General features: G+C 45.3%; 1 long non-coding RNA gene across 1 annotated transcript; it reads left to right on the forward strand.

Annotated features, from left to right (window-relative positions):
* Positions 1–1,425: 1,425 nt before the first annotated feature.
* Positions 1,426–9,573, forward strand: LOC131908393 (uncharacterized). The gene is made up of 3 exons (XR_009378576.1): positions 1,426–1,581; positions 6,793–6,973; positions 9,470–9,573. It is a non-coding gene; the product is annotated as an uncharacterized LOC131908393 (long non-coding RNA).
* Positions 9,574–10,878: the final 1,305 nt, after the last annotated feature.

Raw genomic sequence — 10,878 nt, forward strand, 5'->3', positions numbered from 1 at the left:
AGTCACTGGAACCCACAATGAAAAAAGAGAACAAACTCTGAAAAATTATCCTCTGACCTCTGTGTGGTCCATGGTATGCAAGTGCCCTCGAATTTTCGTGTACACACACACACACACACACACACACACACATGCTCACATATACGCAGGCGGTGAGAAGGGGGAAGAGGAGAGGAGAGAGGGGAGGGGAGGGGAGGGGAGGGGAGGGGAGGAATCTTGTCTGAGTCCTGGCTGCTCCCTGCATGCACTATGAATCTGAAGCTGGCTTTGAACTTGGAACAGTACTCCTGCCTCAAAAGTCCTGGTATCACATAGGTGTGCCACTACCCCTGCTTGTATATGGTAAAAAGATGTGGATATTGCCGGGCGGTGGTGGCGCACGCCTTTAATCCCAGCACTCGGGAGGCAGAGCCAGGCGGATCTCTGTGAGTTCGAGGCCAAGTGAGTTCCAGGAGAGGCGCAAAGCTACACAGAGAAACCCTGTCTCGAAAAACCAAAAAAAAAAAAAAAAAAAAAAAAAAAAAAAAAAAAAAAAAAAAGATGTGGATATTGAATTTCCAAGATTCAAACATTAGTCCAGTGTGGTGGCACACACCTTTAATCCCAGCACTTGGGAGGAAGAGGCAGGCTGATCACATAGAGAAATCAAAATAAAAAAAGGAAAAAAAAAGATTCAAACATTAGACTATAGGTGCTAATTTCAAAGACCCATCTATTTGTGAAGATTATATACAGAAAGTAACTACAAACCAAGTCCCTTGGCTCTTTGCTTGGTCCAATTACGAATACTGAAAAGAGTTAGATAGTAGAATGTGAATAAATTATCAAAAATTCTATGATCTAGAAAACTGTTGCTCAATCTGAATGCTTTCTCTACCTCACCATCAGACTCAATCAACAGTCCTATCTCTACACCACAAATCTATTACGAATTTATCTTTTTCTTACTGTCTTTTCGGCCGTGTGACAGGCCACCATCCTTTGGATGAGCAATGGTGTCATGGCTATTATTGGTCATCAACTTCACTATATTTGGAATGAACTATAATCCAGAAATGGAGGGCACACCTGTTATCTGGATCTTGAGGCTGGAAAACGCTGACTTTTGATTCAATCTTGAGAGGGGATAAAACACACCTCTGATCCAAATCTTGAGACAAAAGACACACACCTTTAATTCAGACCTTGAGACAGGAAAACACATGCCTTCAATCCAGACCTTTTGGGTGGGAAAACACATGCCTTTAGTCCAGACCCTTTGGGTGGGAAAACACATGTCTTTAATCCAGACCTTTTGGGTGGGAAAACACATGCCTTTAGTCCAGACCCTTTGGGTGGGAAGACACACCTCTAATCTTGGCTACACCTTCTGCTGAGAGCCTACTGAGGACATAGAAGAAAGAAGCTTTTGCTCTTCAGTGCTTGTCCTTGCCTTGCCAGAAGATCCATTCCTTCACTGGCATTGGAGCATTCTTCTTCAGGATTCCAGCATGTACAGAAGATCAGCTGAGACACACAGCCTCGTGGGACTGAGCACCTACTGGATTCTTGGACTTTACATTCACAGCCTGCCATTGTTGGGTTAGTTGGACTGCAGCCTATAAGTCATTCCGATAAATTCCAGTGTGTGTGTGTGTGTGTGTGTGTGTGTGTGTGTGTGTGTGTGAGAGAGAGAGAGAGAGAGAGAGAGAGAGAGAGAGAGAGAGAGAGAGAGAGAGAGATTCATTCCATAAGTTGTGACTCCAGAGAACCCTGACTAATTCAGCCCTTGTCTCTAGGCTCATTCAAATTTTATTTTTTTGTATTCCCTGAGATTGAATCCTGGAGCTTGTATATTCTAGGTCAGCACTGTGCTACTGAACTGAACTACCCCACCCCAGGTTTTCAGATTTACTTCCTTCTCCCCCGCCCCCCCCCCCACAGGGTTTCTCTGTGTTGTTTTGGTGCCTGTCCTGGATCTTCCTCTGTAGCCCAGGCTGGCCTCAAACTCACAAAGATCCACCTGCCTCTGCTTCCCTAGTGCTGGGATTAAAGGCATGTGCCACCACACCTGGCTCAGATTTACTTCCTTTTTCTTTTTTTTTTTTTTAATTTAATTTTACATATCAGCCACGGATTCCCCTGTCCTCCCTCTTCCCCACCCTCCCCCCAATCCACCCTCCATTCCCACCTCTCCCAAGGCAAGGACTCCCCTGGGGATTCAGCTCAGCCTGGCAGATTCAGCGCAGGCAGGTCCAGTCCCCTCCTTCCTTCACCTAGACTGAGCAAAGTGTCCCGCATAGGCCCTAGGTTCCAAAAAGCCAGCTCATGAACTAAGGACAGGTCCCGGTCTGGTCCTACTGCTTAGGGGCTTCCCAAACAGTTCAAGCTAATCGACTGTCACTTATCCAGAGGGCCTGATCCAGTTCCATGGGAGCTCCTCAGCTATTGGATCATAGTTCATGTGTTTCCACTAGTTTGGCTATTTGTCCCTGTGCTTTTTCCAATTATGGTCTCAATATCTCTTGCTCATATAATCCCTCCTCTCTTTCTCGCTGATTGGACTCCAGGAGCTCCACCTGGGGCCTGGCCATGGGTCTCTGCATCTGCTTCCATCAGTCATTGGATGAGAGTTCTATCACAACAGTTAGGGTGTTCGGCCATCTGATCACCAGAGTAGGTCAGTTCGGGCTTTCTCTCAACCATTGTCAGTAGTCTATTGTGGAGGTATCTGTGGATTTCTGGGGACCTCACTAGCACTTTGCTTCTTCTTATTCCCATAGGGTCTTCATTTTATCATGGTGTCTCTTTCCTTGTTCTCCCTCTCTGCCCCTGATCCATCTGGGTTCTCCCGCTCACCCAAGCTCTCTTTCCCCAGACCCTTGCCCTTCATTACCCACCCCCTCACATCCAGTTTGCTCATGTAGATCTCATCCATTTCTCTGTTGTTGGGCGATCCCTGTGTCTTTCTTAGGGTCCTCTTTACTAGGTAGCCTCCCTGGAGTTGTGAGTAGCAGTCTAGTCATCCTTTGCTTTACATCTAGTATCCACCTACGAGTGAGTACATACCATGTTTGTCTTTCTGAGTCTGGGTTACCTCACTCAGGATGTTTTTTCTAGGTCCATCCATTTGCCTGCAAACCTCATGATGTCATTGTTCATAGCCGCATTGTTTGTAATAGCCAGAACCTGGAAACAACCTAGATGCCCTTCAACTGAAAAATGGATAAATAAAATGTGGTACATATACACAATGGAGTACTACTCAGCAGAGAAAAACAATGACATCAGATTTACTTCTTATCAAGTATCTTTTTAATAGCCTTGAGCTGTTTCATTTAAGTGAACGTAAGAGTACAGTGCTGACTTCTGGACATAACCAGGTGATCCCAATCATGAGCTCGCAGCAGCTGTGGTATCTGCCGTTGATCAAGCCAGCCACAATCCTAGCATAGATGGAGGTAGCCGATCTCCAGGCCACGCCCCTTATGGAGGAGCTCTTGGCAGCTGACAGTTGCCGGGGAAGGGAGAATCATTCTTGTTTTGCGTATGTGGCCACTGGTAGAGTTCTCATGCCGCAGCAGTGGTTGGCACCACAACCATTCACACATGGGCAGCACAAACTGGCAGTTAAAGGAAAATACATGAAGTTGGGAGTGGAAGGGTGGTGATATTTTGTTTGTACTCTCTAACAAATAAAATTTTCCTGAAGATCAGGGGACAGAGCCAGCCACTAGATTAAACATAGAGGCCAGGCAGAGGCGGCACACACCTTCAATCCCAGCACTCGGGAGGCTGAGTATCTGGCTCTCTGTGAGTTCAAAGCCACCCTGGACTACATGAGATTAATCCAGTCTAAAAGAGAAAGAGCCAGGCAGTGGTGGCTCACACCTTTAACTCCAGCACTAGAAAGGTTGAGACAGGAAGTGATATGGCTGGGCAGAGAAAGGAATATAAGGCAGGAGGAGACAGGAGTTCGGTGCCCTTTCAGCTGAGGACTCAGGGGTTTTCAATCTGAGGATTCATGGAGACAGGATCTTCTCCTTTTGGCTGAGGAGTTGGTGAGGTGAGAAGTGGTTGTGGCTTGCTTCCTCTGATCTTTTAGCATTTTACCCCAATATCTGGCTCTGGGTTTTTAATTATAAGACCAATTAGGATTCAAGCAACATGGAAGTATTGGAGGGAACATGAGAAAGTTGAAGGGGGAAGTGGGGGTCGATAGAATCTGATTTCATTGTGAACACATGAAATCCTCAAGAAAGGGGAAAAAATAGAAGAACACACGTGGCGCTGGAGAGATGGCTAACAGGTAAAGAGTACTTGCTGCTCTTGCAGAGGGCAGGAGTTTGGTTTCTAGCACCCATAGGGCAGCTCACAACCATCTGCAACTACAGTTCCAGGCAGTCAACATCCTCAAGCACTAGGCATGTATGTGGTGCACATACACATAAAATAACTAAATAAAATAAAATAAAAATAACTAAAAAAAAAAACCCCACAACACCATCCAAACATTGTACGTGTGATACTTACTATAAGGCATTTCTTATAGAAGGCAAGGTTTGGTTTCTCTCCACAGCTCCCTTCCCCAAGTGTATCAAGCAGTGTGGGTTATAACCTTATAGACCTTACCACACAGACATAGTTTCAAAAAAGTACACAAATGCAGCCCATTTGGTTCTGCGCTTTGCCCTTCACTTAGCCATGTTTTCTGTAGACCTTTGCAAGACTACACTGCCTTGTGGTGAGGCACTACAGTTGATCTGTGTCTTTTTTGATTATTTCCCATTGCTACAAACTCTGACGTTTGCATTTATGTATGGTCTGGATGTTCTCCAAGGCTGCTGTGCGTTTGTAGTGACTCTTTCCCTTGTCTTTGGATCTGGGAGTTCAGAGTTTACTATAGACGCTTGAACATCCACTAAAGGTTCATCTGTTGAAATGGAAACCCCACTGTGAGGTGTTAAGAGTGGAAACTTGGGTTGATTGGGGTGCTTAGAAGTGGGAGCTTTTGGGAGTGGTTGGGGCTTGAAAAGGTCATCCAGGTACAGGTTTTACCTGGTGACTTCTTAGGCAGAAGGAAAGAGATTAAAAAATCTACACACACACACACACACACACACACACACACATGTCCCACCTCTTGCTGTGTATGGTTCTGCACCGACCCCTGGTATCTGTCAGCAAGAACTATGTAGGCTCCTGATCTTTCTGTTATTGATTTTTGTACCACTGTGACAAAAATGCCCGATAAAGCAGCTATAAGGAGAAAGATTTTTGTCTCTCAGTTTCAGAGACTCCAGTCCATGGTTGTCTGGCTCCATGCATTCAGGCAGAGCATCATGGCAATGGGAGTGTGAAGTGAAGGAGCTTCTCCACCTCAGGGGTGAGGAAGAGTGAGGAAGGGACTGGGAGTCATGTCTAACCTTCACAGGCACACCTCATCCTCTTAGAATGGCTCCCCTGCAGACTAGGCACTGAAGGCACAAATCTGTGAGGGGATATTCCTCTGGGTTGTGTGGTGTGGTGTTTTGAAAGAAAATGCCCCCCCCCAAGGGAGTCACACTATTGGGAGATGTGGTTTTGTTGGAGTAGGTGTGGCATTGTTGGAGGAAGTGGGTTACCGTGGAGGTGAGCTTTGAGGTCTCTTACATGCTCAAGTCACACCCAGTATTTCAATTCACTTCCTGTTGCCTTCTGATCAAGATGTAAGGACCCTCAGCTCCTGCTCCAGCACCATGTCTGCCTGAATGCCACCATGTCACAACATGATGCTAAGGGACTGAACCTCTGAAAATAAAAGCCACCCCAATTAAATGTTTTTTCTTTATAAGAGCTGCTGTGGTCCTGGTGTCTCTTCATAACAAAAGAAACCCTAACTAAGACAGGTTGATTATACACACCTCCAGCAGAAAATGAAACAGGGCAAGCAGAACTGTTAGATGTTCAACAAATGCTAAATTGATGAGAGAATAAATTAGGAAATGACAAACAAATTAGAACTTTTCACCTGCAGTTTACTGTATTTTGACAAAAGTGTGCCCCAAGTTCTTGGCAATGAGGCTTTTATGCTTGACTTTCATTTTTATTACCTTATTTTTAGGAAAACCTGATCTTCTTATTTCTCCTTTCCCCACCTACCAGTGACCTTTGCTCTGTTACCTCCAACTGCTATGACTATCTTTGCAGCTATTTCTTTGGAATTCTCTTCTAAATGTGTATTGAAAAATTTATTATGGTGCCACCCTTCCCCTACCATTACTTCGTCTGCCTTGTTTTGAATCCACCTTTAGCTTAAGTTGTAAGAGATCTTACTTTAATCTGACTTCTCTCTTCTAAGGAAGCCTTTTAAATTCCAAAGGGGAAAAAGGGGCCGTGACCCTAAGGAGAAATCAGAGAAAGTTTTCCTAATTAAGGTCTAGCTGGGCCTTTAAAATTTTAAAAATTTATCATAAGGATTTCCAAATTAAGATATAGCTGGCTCTTTAATATTTTAAAAAAAATTATCGTAGTGTGTGTGTGTGTGTGTGTGTGTGTGTGTGATAGCACATATGTGGAGGTCAGAGGACAACTCCTGGGAGTAAATTCTTAACCTTCCACTGTGTGGGTTCAGTGGACAAAACTCAGGCTGTGGGATTTGTTGTAGGTACCCCTTAGGTAGCCATCTTGCTGGCCCTCTAGCTGGGTCTTGATTGGATAAATTATGATAACAATAGCAAGCATCCCTTAGGTGTTTACTGTGTGCTTGCTAACATGTGTGTTATAGTAATGGCTTAATCTCATGGAATGTTTTTTTTTTTTTTTTTCTGCCAGGCTTTGTCCCGTTTTCCACATTTGACCTCCTGATATCCACCATCACTGGTGTGTACCAGCATTTATCTTCATGATGTAGATGGCACAGGACCAATGAGTACCTGCCAGAGTCCTGGGGTTCATACTCAGCGATCAGACCCTGATGGTGGCAGCCCTAGCTCCTGTATTACCCTGCCTCTTGGTTAGTGTGCTCATTTCTGATAAGTCAGGTTAGAATCCTCTAGTTCCTTATCAAAGCACTGTCAACCTCCTCATCTGACTCGGGCTCTGTCAGAGGAACTTCACACGTGTGTTCATGGTGTCTCCTGTATAGAATTAATTGCTGTGCATTAAGTAGAATTGTAGGAGTGCCCAGGATAGACAGTACCTAGTTCACACTAATGCTCAGTCAATTCTGCTTTCTCCCTTTTTTTTACCATTTTAAGATCATTTAAATGTGGAGAATATATGATCCTTGGTCATTGAAAGATGGTTGCCGAAGGCCAGTCTTTCCCTGCAATCATGTCCCAGGCAATGGAAGCTAGATTGTTTGATCTAGGAGAGTCAGTGCTGCAGGTGGAACCTGAGGCAGTCTGCTGGAGGAGGTTTTTCTGACTCAAAGGAGGCCCAGTCTTATTCTATTCAGGCCTTCGACTATGAAGATGACCACGTCCACACTATGGCAGGCAACTTCCTCACCACACATATCAAGTTTCTGCCATCCAAAAATTCAGTGCTGTGGTTTGAATATTGTGCCCTCCAGACTAAAGGTTTGGGCCCCAGAGCCATGCTGTTGAGAGATAGTGGGAACTTTAAGAACTGGGGTCTAGTGAGAAGCCTTTGGGTCACCAGTGGCATGCACTGGTGGTTGATGGGATCCTGGCTCTCTCTCTCTCTCTCTCTCTCTCTCTCTCTCTCTCTCTCTCTCTCTCTCATGTGTGTATACATGTGTGTGTGTACATGTGTGTCTGAATGAAGGTTAGAGGTTGACTTTAGGGGTCTCTCTCAATTGCTCTCTTCCTTATTTCTTGAGACAAGGTAGGCTTCCCATTGAACCTGGGACTTGCTGGTTCAGCTAGACAGCAAGGCCAAGGATCCTTCTTGCCCTCAACTCCCCCCTCCTCCTCCTCCTCCTTCTCCTTCTCCTCCTCCTCCTCCTCCCTCCAGTACTAGTGTTACAGACCGCAAATTATGTTAAACTTTTCTCTTTATATGTTGATAACCTCAGCTATTGCAGGATATTTGATCACACTGTGATCGAGAGATTTACTAGAGATTTACCCGGGATTGTGTTATTTACTAGAAAAACCTGTTTCAGTTGTGGTGTGGCTCAGCCTTAGCACACACCTTTAATCCAAGAGCTTGCTGCTTGACTATTGTAAAGAGGATTAAATAGGTTAAGAGGCAGAGCAACCAGTTGGCAGGAAAAAAACATGGAGAGTAAGAGGGAGTCAGGAGGATGGCTAGAGAGACACACAGGAAGTAGAAGGGAGGGACATTCAGTTTGAGGAGTTTTGTTTGAGATGGCATAGGAGCAAACTCTCTTTCTGGGACTTCCCAGGAGGAGGAAGGTCAGCTGGGTGTTTTCTCTGCCTCTCTGAGCTAGTAGGGTTTCACCCCAGCATCTGGCTCCCGAGTCTTTATTGAGATTTTGTTAAAAACAACACTCAGATATTTGTTACAGTAATCTGAATGTGACTAACAACTACAATAGTATTTGATCACATATCTGGGCACTCCACATGGCCCAGCCAAACTGATACAAAAAATCAGCTGCCACAGGGCTCAGCACCTGATTCTGAAAACATCAGTGGAGAGACTCCTAATTCATAAAACTCAGGAACCCAGCCTGGGTCCCTAAGCATTCATTAGGAGCGTATAAAATCCAGTGACTAAGTTGGTGACAAGCTCCAGCCAGGCAACCTTACCAAAGAGTAATAGTAGGTGTCTTAGTTAGGATGTCTCCTGCTGTGATGAAACACCAAGAACAAAAGCAAGTTGGGGAGGAAAGGGATTATTCGGCTCACATTTCCATATTGCTGCTGATCATCGAAGGAAGTCGGGACAGGAACTCAAATAGGGTAGGAACCTGGAGGCAGGAGCTGATGCAGAGGCCCTGGAGGGGTGCTGCTTACTGGCTTGCTCACCGTGGTTTTCTCAGCCTGCTTTCTTATAGAACCCGGGACTACCAGCCCAGGAATGGCACTACCCACAGTGGGATGGGCCTTCCCCCATCAATCGCTAATTAAGAAAATGCCTTACAGCTGGATCTTATGGAGGCATTTTCTCAATTGAGGTTCCTTCTTTTCAGATGACTCTAGCTTGTGTCAAGATGTCAAGCAAGCAAGGCAGAGGGGGACAGAGGTATAGAAAAGGGGGAAGGGGAGGAGAGAGGGAGGGAGGGAGAGGAATAGAGGGAGAGATGGGGAGAATCACTAGTGGTTAAGAGCACTGGATTAAGGCTCACAGAATAGACCATATGTTACCCTATGCTCCTATGACTCTCAACACTTTGCTCTGCTGCTCTGTGTTAGCCTCGGTGTTTCCACAGTAAGTGGAGTAAATGACAGCAGTATAGAAGGCTGTGTCACAGGGCAGTGCCAGGCTAAATAAGAGCTGGTTACAGAACCTGGTGCACAGCTCAGTGCCCCATTCTTAGTGCTTTCCTGTGACGTGTCCCTGATATTCCACTTTACAGGTGAGACATCTGAGCCTCCGTAAAGTAAGTCCAAGAGGCGTTAACGGCAAGTATTGTTACTAAGGCCACTGGCCCTCCTCATCCTCCTCTTCCTCTCCTCCTCCTTCTCTTTTTTCTCTTCCTCTTCCTCCTTCTCCTTTTGGACAGTCACCCAGTTTTACTCTTGCATCCCTTTTCCTATCTGCAGATGAGTGAGTCTGTCCCAGAGCATTGTGAAGACGTAAAGGGCATGAGAAGCGCTTTGGAGTCAATGGACCTTTCTTGTTTTAAGGAGCTTTGGCTCATGTTAGGTAATTGACAGCTGGTGTCACTCATTTTCTTCTTTCTAAAAACTATAACTGTGTGGAACCACATGGTTTTCCAAGGACCTCAAAGATTTGTGAATTTGCTCTGGATTTCTTGGCTAACTGGGGGATTTTTTCAGACCCCAGGAATAACCAAGCTTCCTTCATCGGCTAACTACAGATGATTTTGTCGGAATGTCGACACCTTCTGTAGAAGGCTCTGCTCCATGCAGTGTAAGATGTCGATGAGCACAGTCTGCTCTTGACTGTCTGGACACTGCATGGTTTGAGTCAATGGTGATGAAGGCACAGTGAAGCTGAGGTGGCCTCGCCCTGTAGCATGGATTGCTGGCCAACTTGCAAGGTCTCAGGGTAGAGGGTACCTGAAGGAGGGAGGGAGAGCAGCTGAACTGACGTAGGTGCTGTCACTGGTAATAATGGTAACGATAAGCACAGAAGTGACTAGTAACACAGTGGAGTGCTTCATGTGCGTGTGTGTACCCGTCGAAGCTCTTTTCCTGTGAGATTCCCCCTTTTCCCTTCAGGTTCATGAGGCACTGCACTGAAGCTGTGTATAAGTCTCTTTTCTTTTCATCTTTTCTTCACAGAGAACGAGTAGATTTTATGTTCTTACCCTAAACCTCACATTCCCCATTCACCCACGAGAGCAGACAGCAAACACTCTCTCTGTGCAAAGAGACATGCATAGCTATTAATTTTGTCCATGAGAAGAGGAGAAGGCAGGACGGAATGACCTCAGATCAATGAGCAAGGGGTAGTGATACAGTATCAATATGTGTGTAACTAACTGTTTTTATCTCAAAGGCAATTCATGTTCACTAGAGAAAATCTGAGCAACTGAGAAACAAAGAAAGAAAAACTGAGTGTAAGCTGCACCTGGAAGTTACCACTGTCAACACTTGAACATTTCCTGGAAAAAAATGTCCAATTTGTTGTGGAATAATCTTTTTGTATACTGTGAAGATGTGTCACTCTGATTGGCTTAATAAAAAGCTGAATGACCAAAAGCTAGGCAGGATTTTCAGGCACAGAGGATGCTGGGAAAAGGAAGGGTGGAGTCACCAGCCAGATGGAGAGGAAGCAGGATGGGCAATATGGAGATGA

Source organism: Peromyscus eremicus, chromosome 4, assembly GCF_949786415.1.
Source record: "Peromyscus eremicus chromosome 4, PerEre_H2_v1, whole genome shotgun sequence".
NCBI classification, from domain to species: Eukaryota; Metazoa; Chordata; class Mammalia; order Rodentia; family Cricetidae; genus Peromyscus; species Peromyscus eremicus.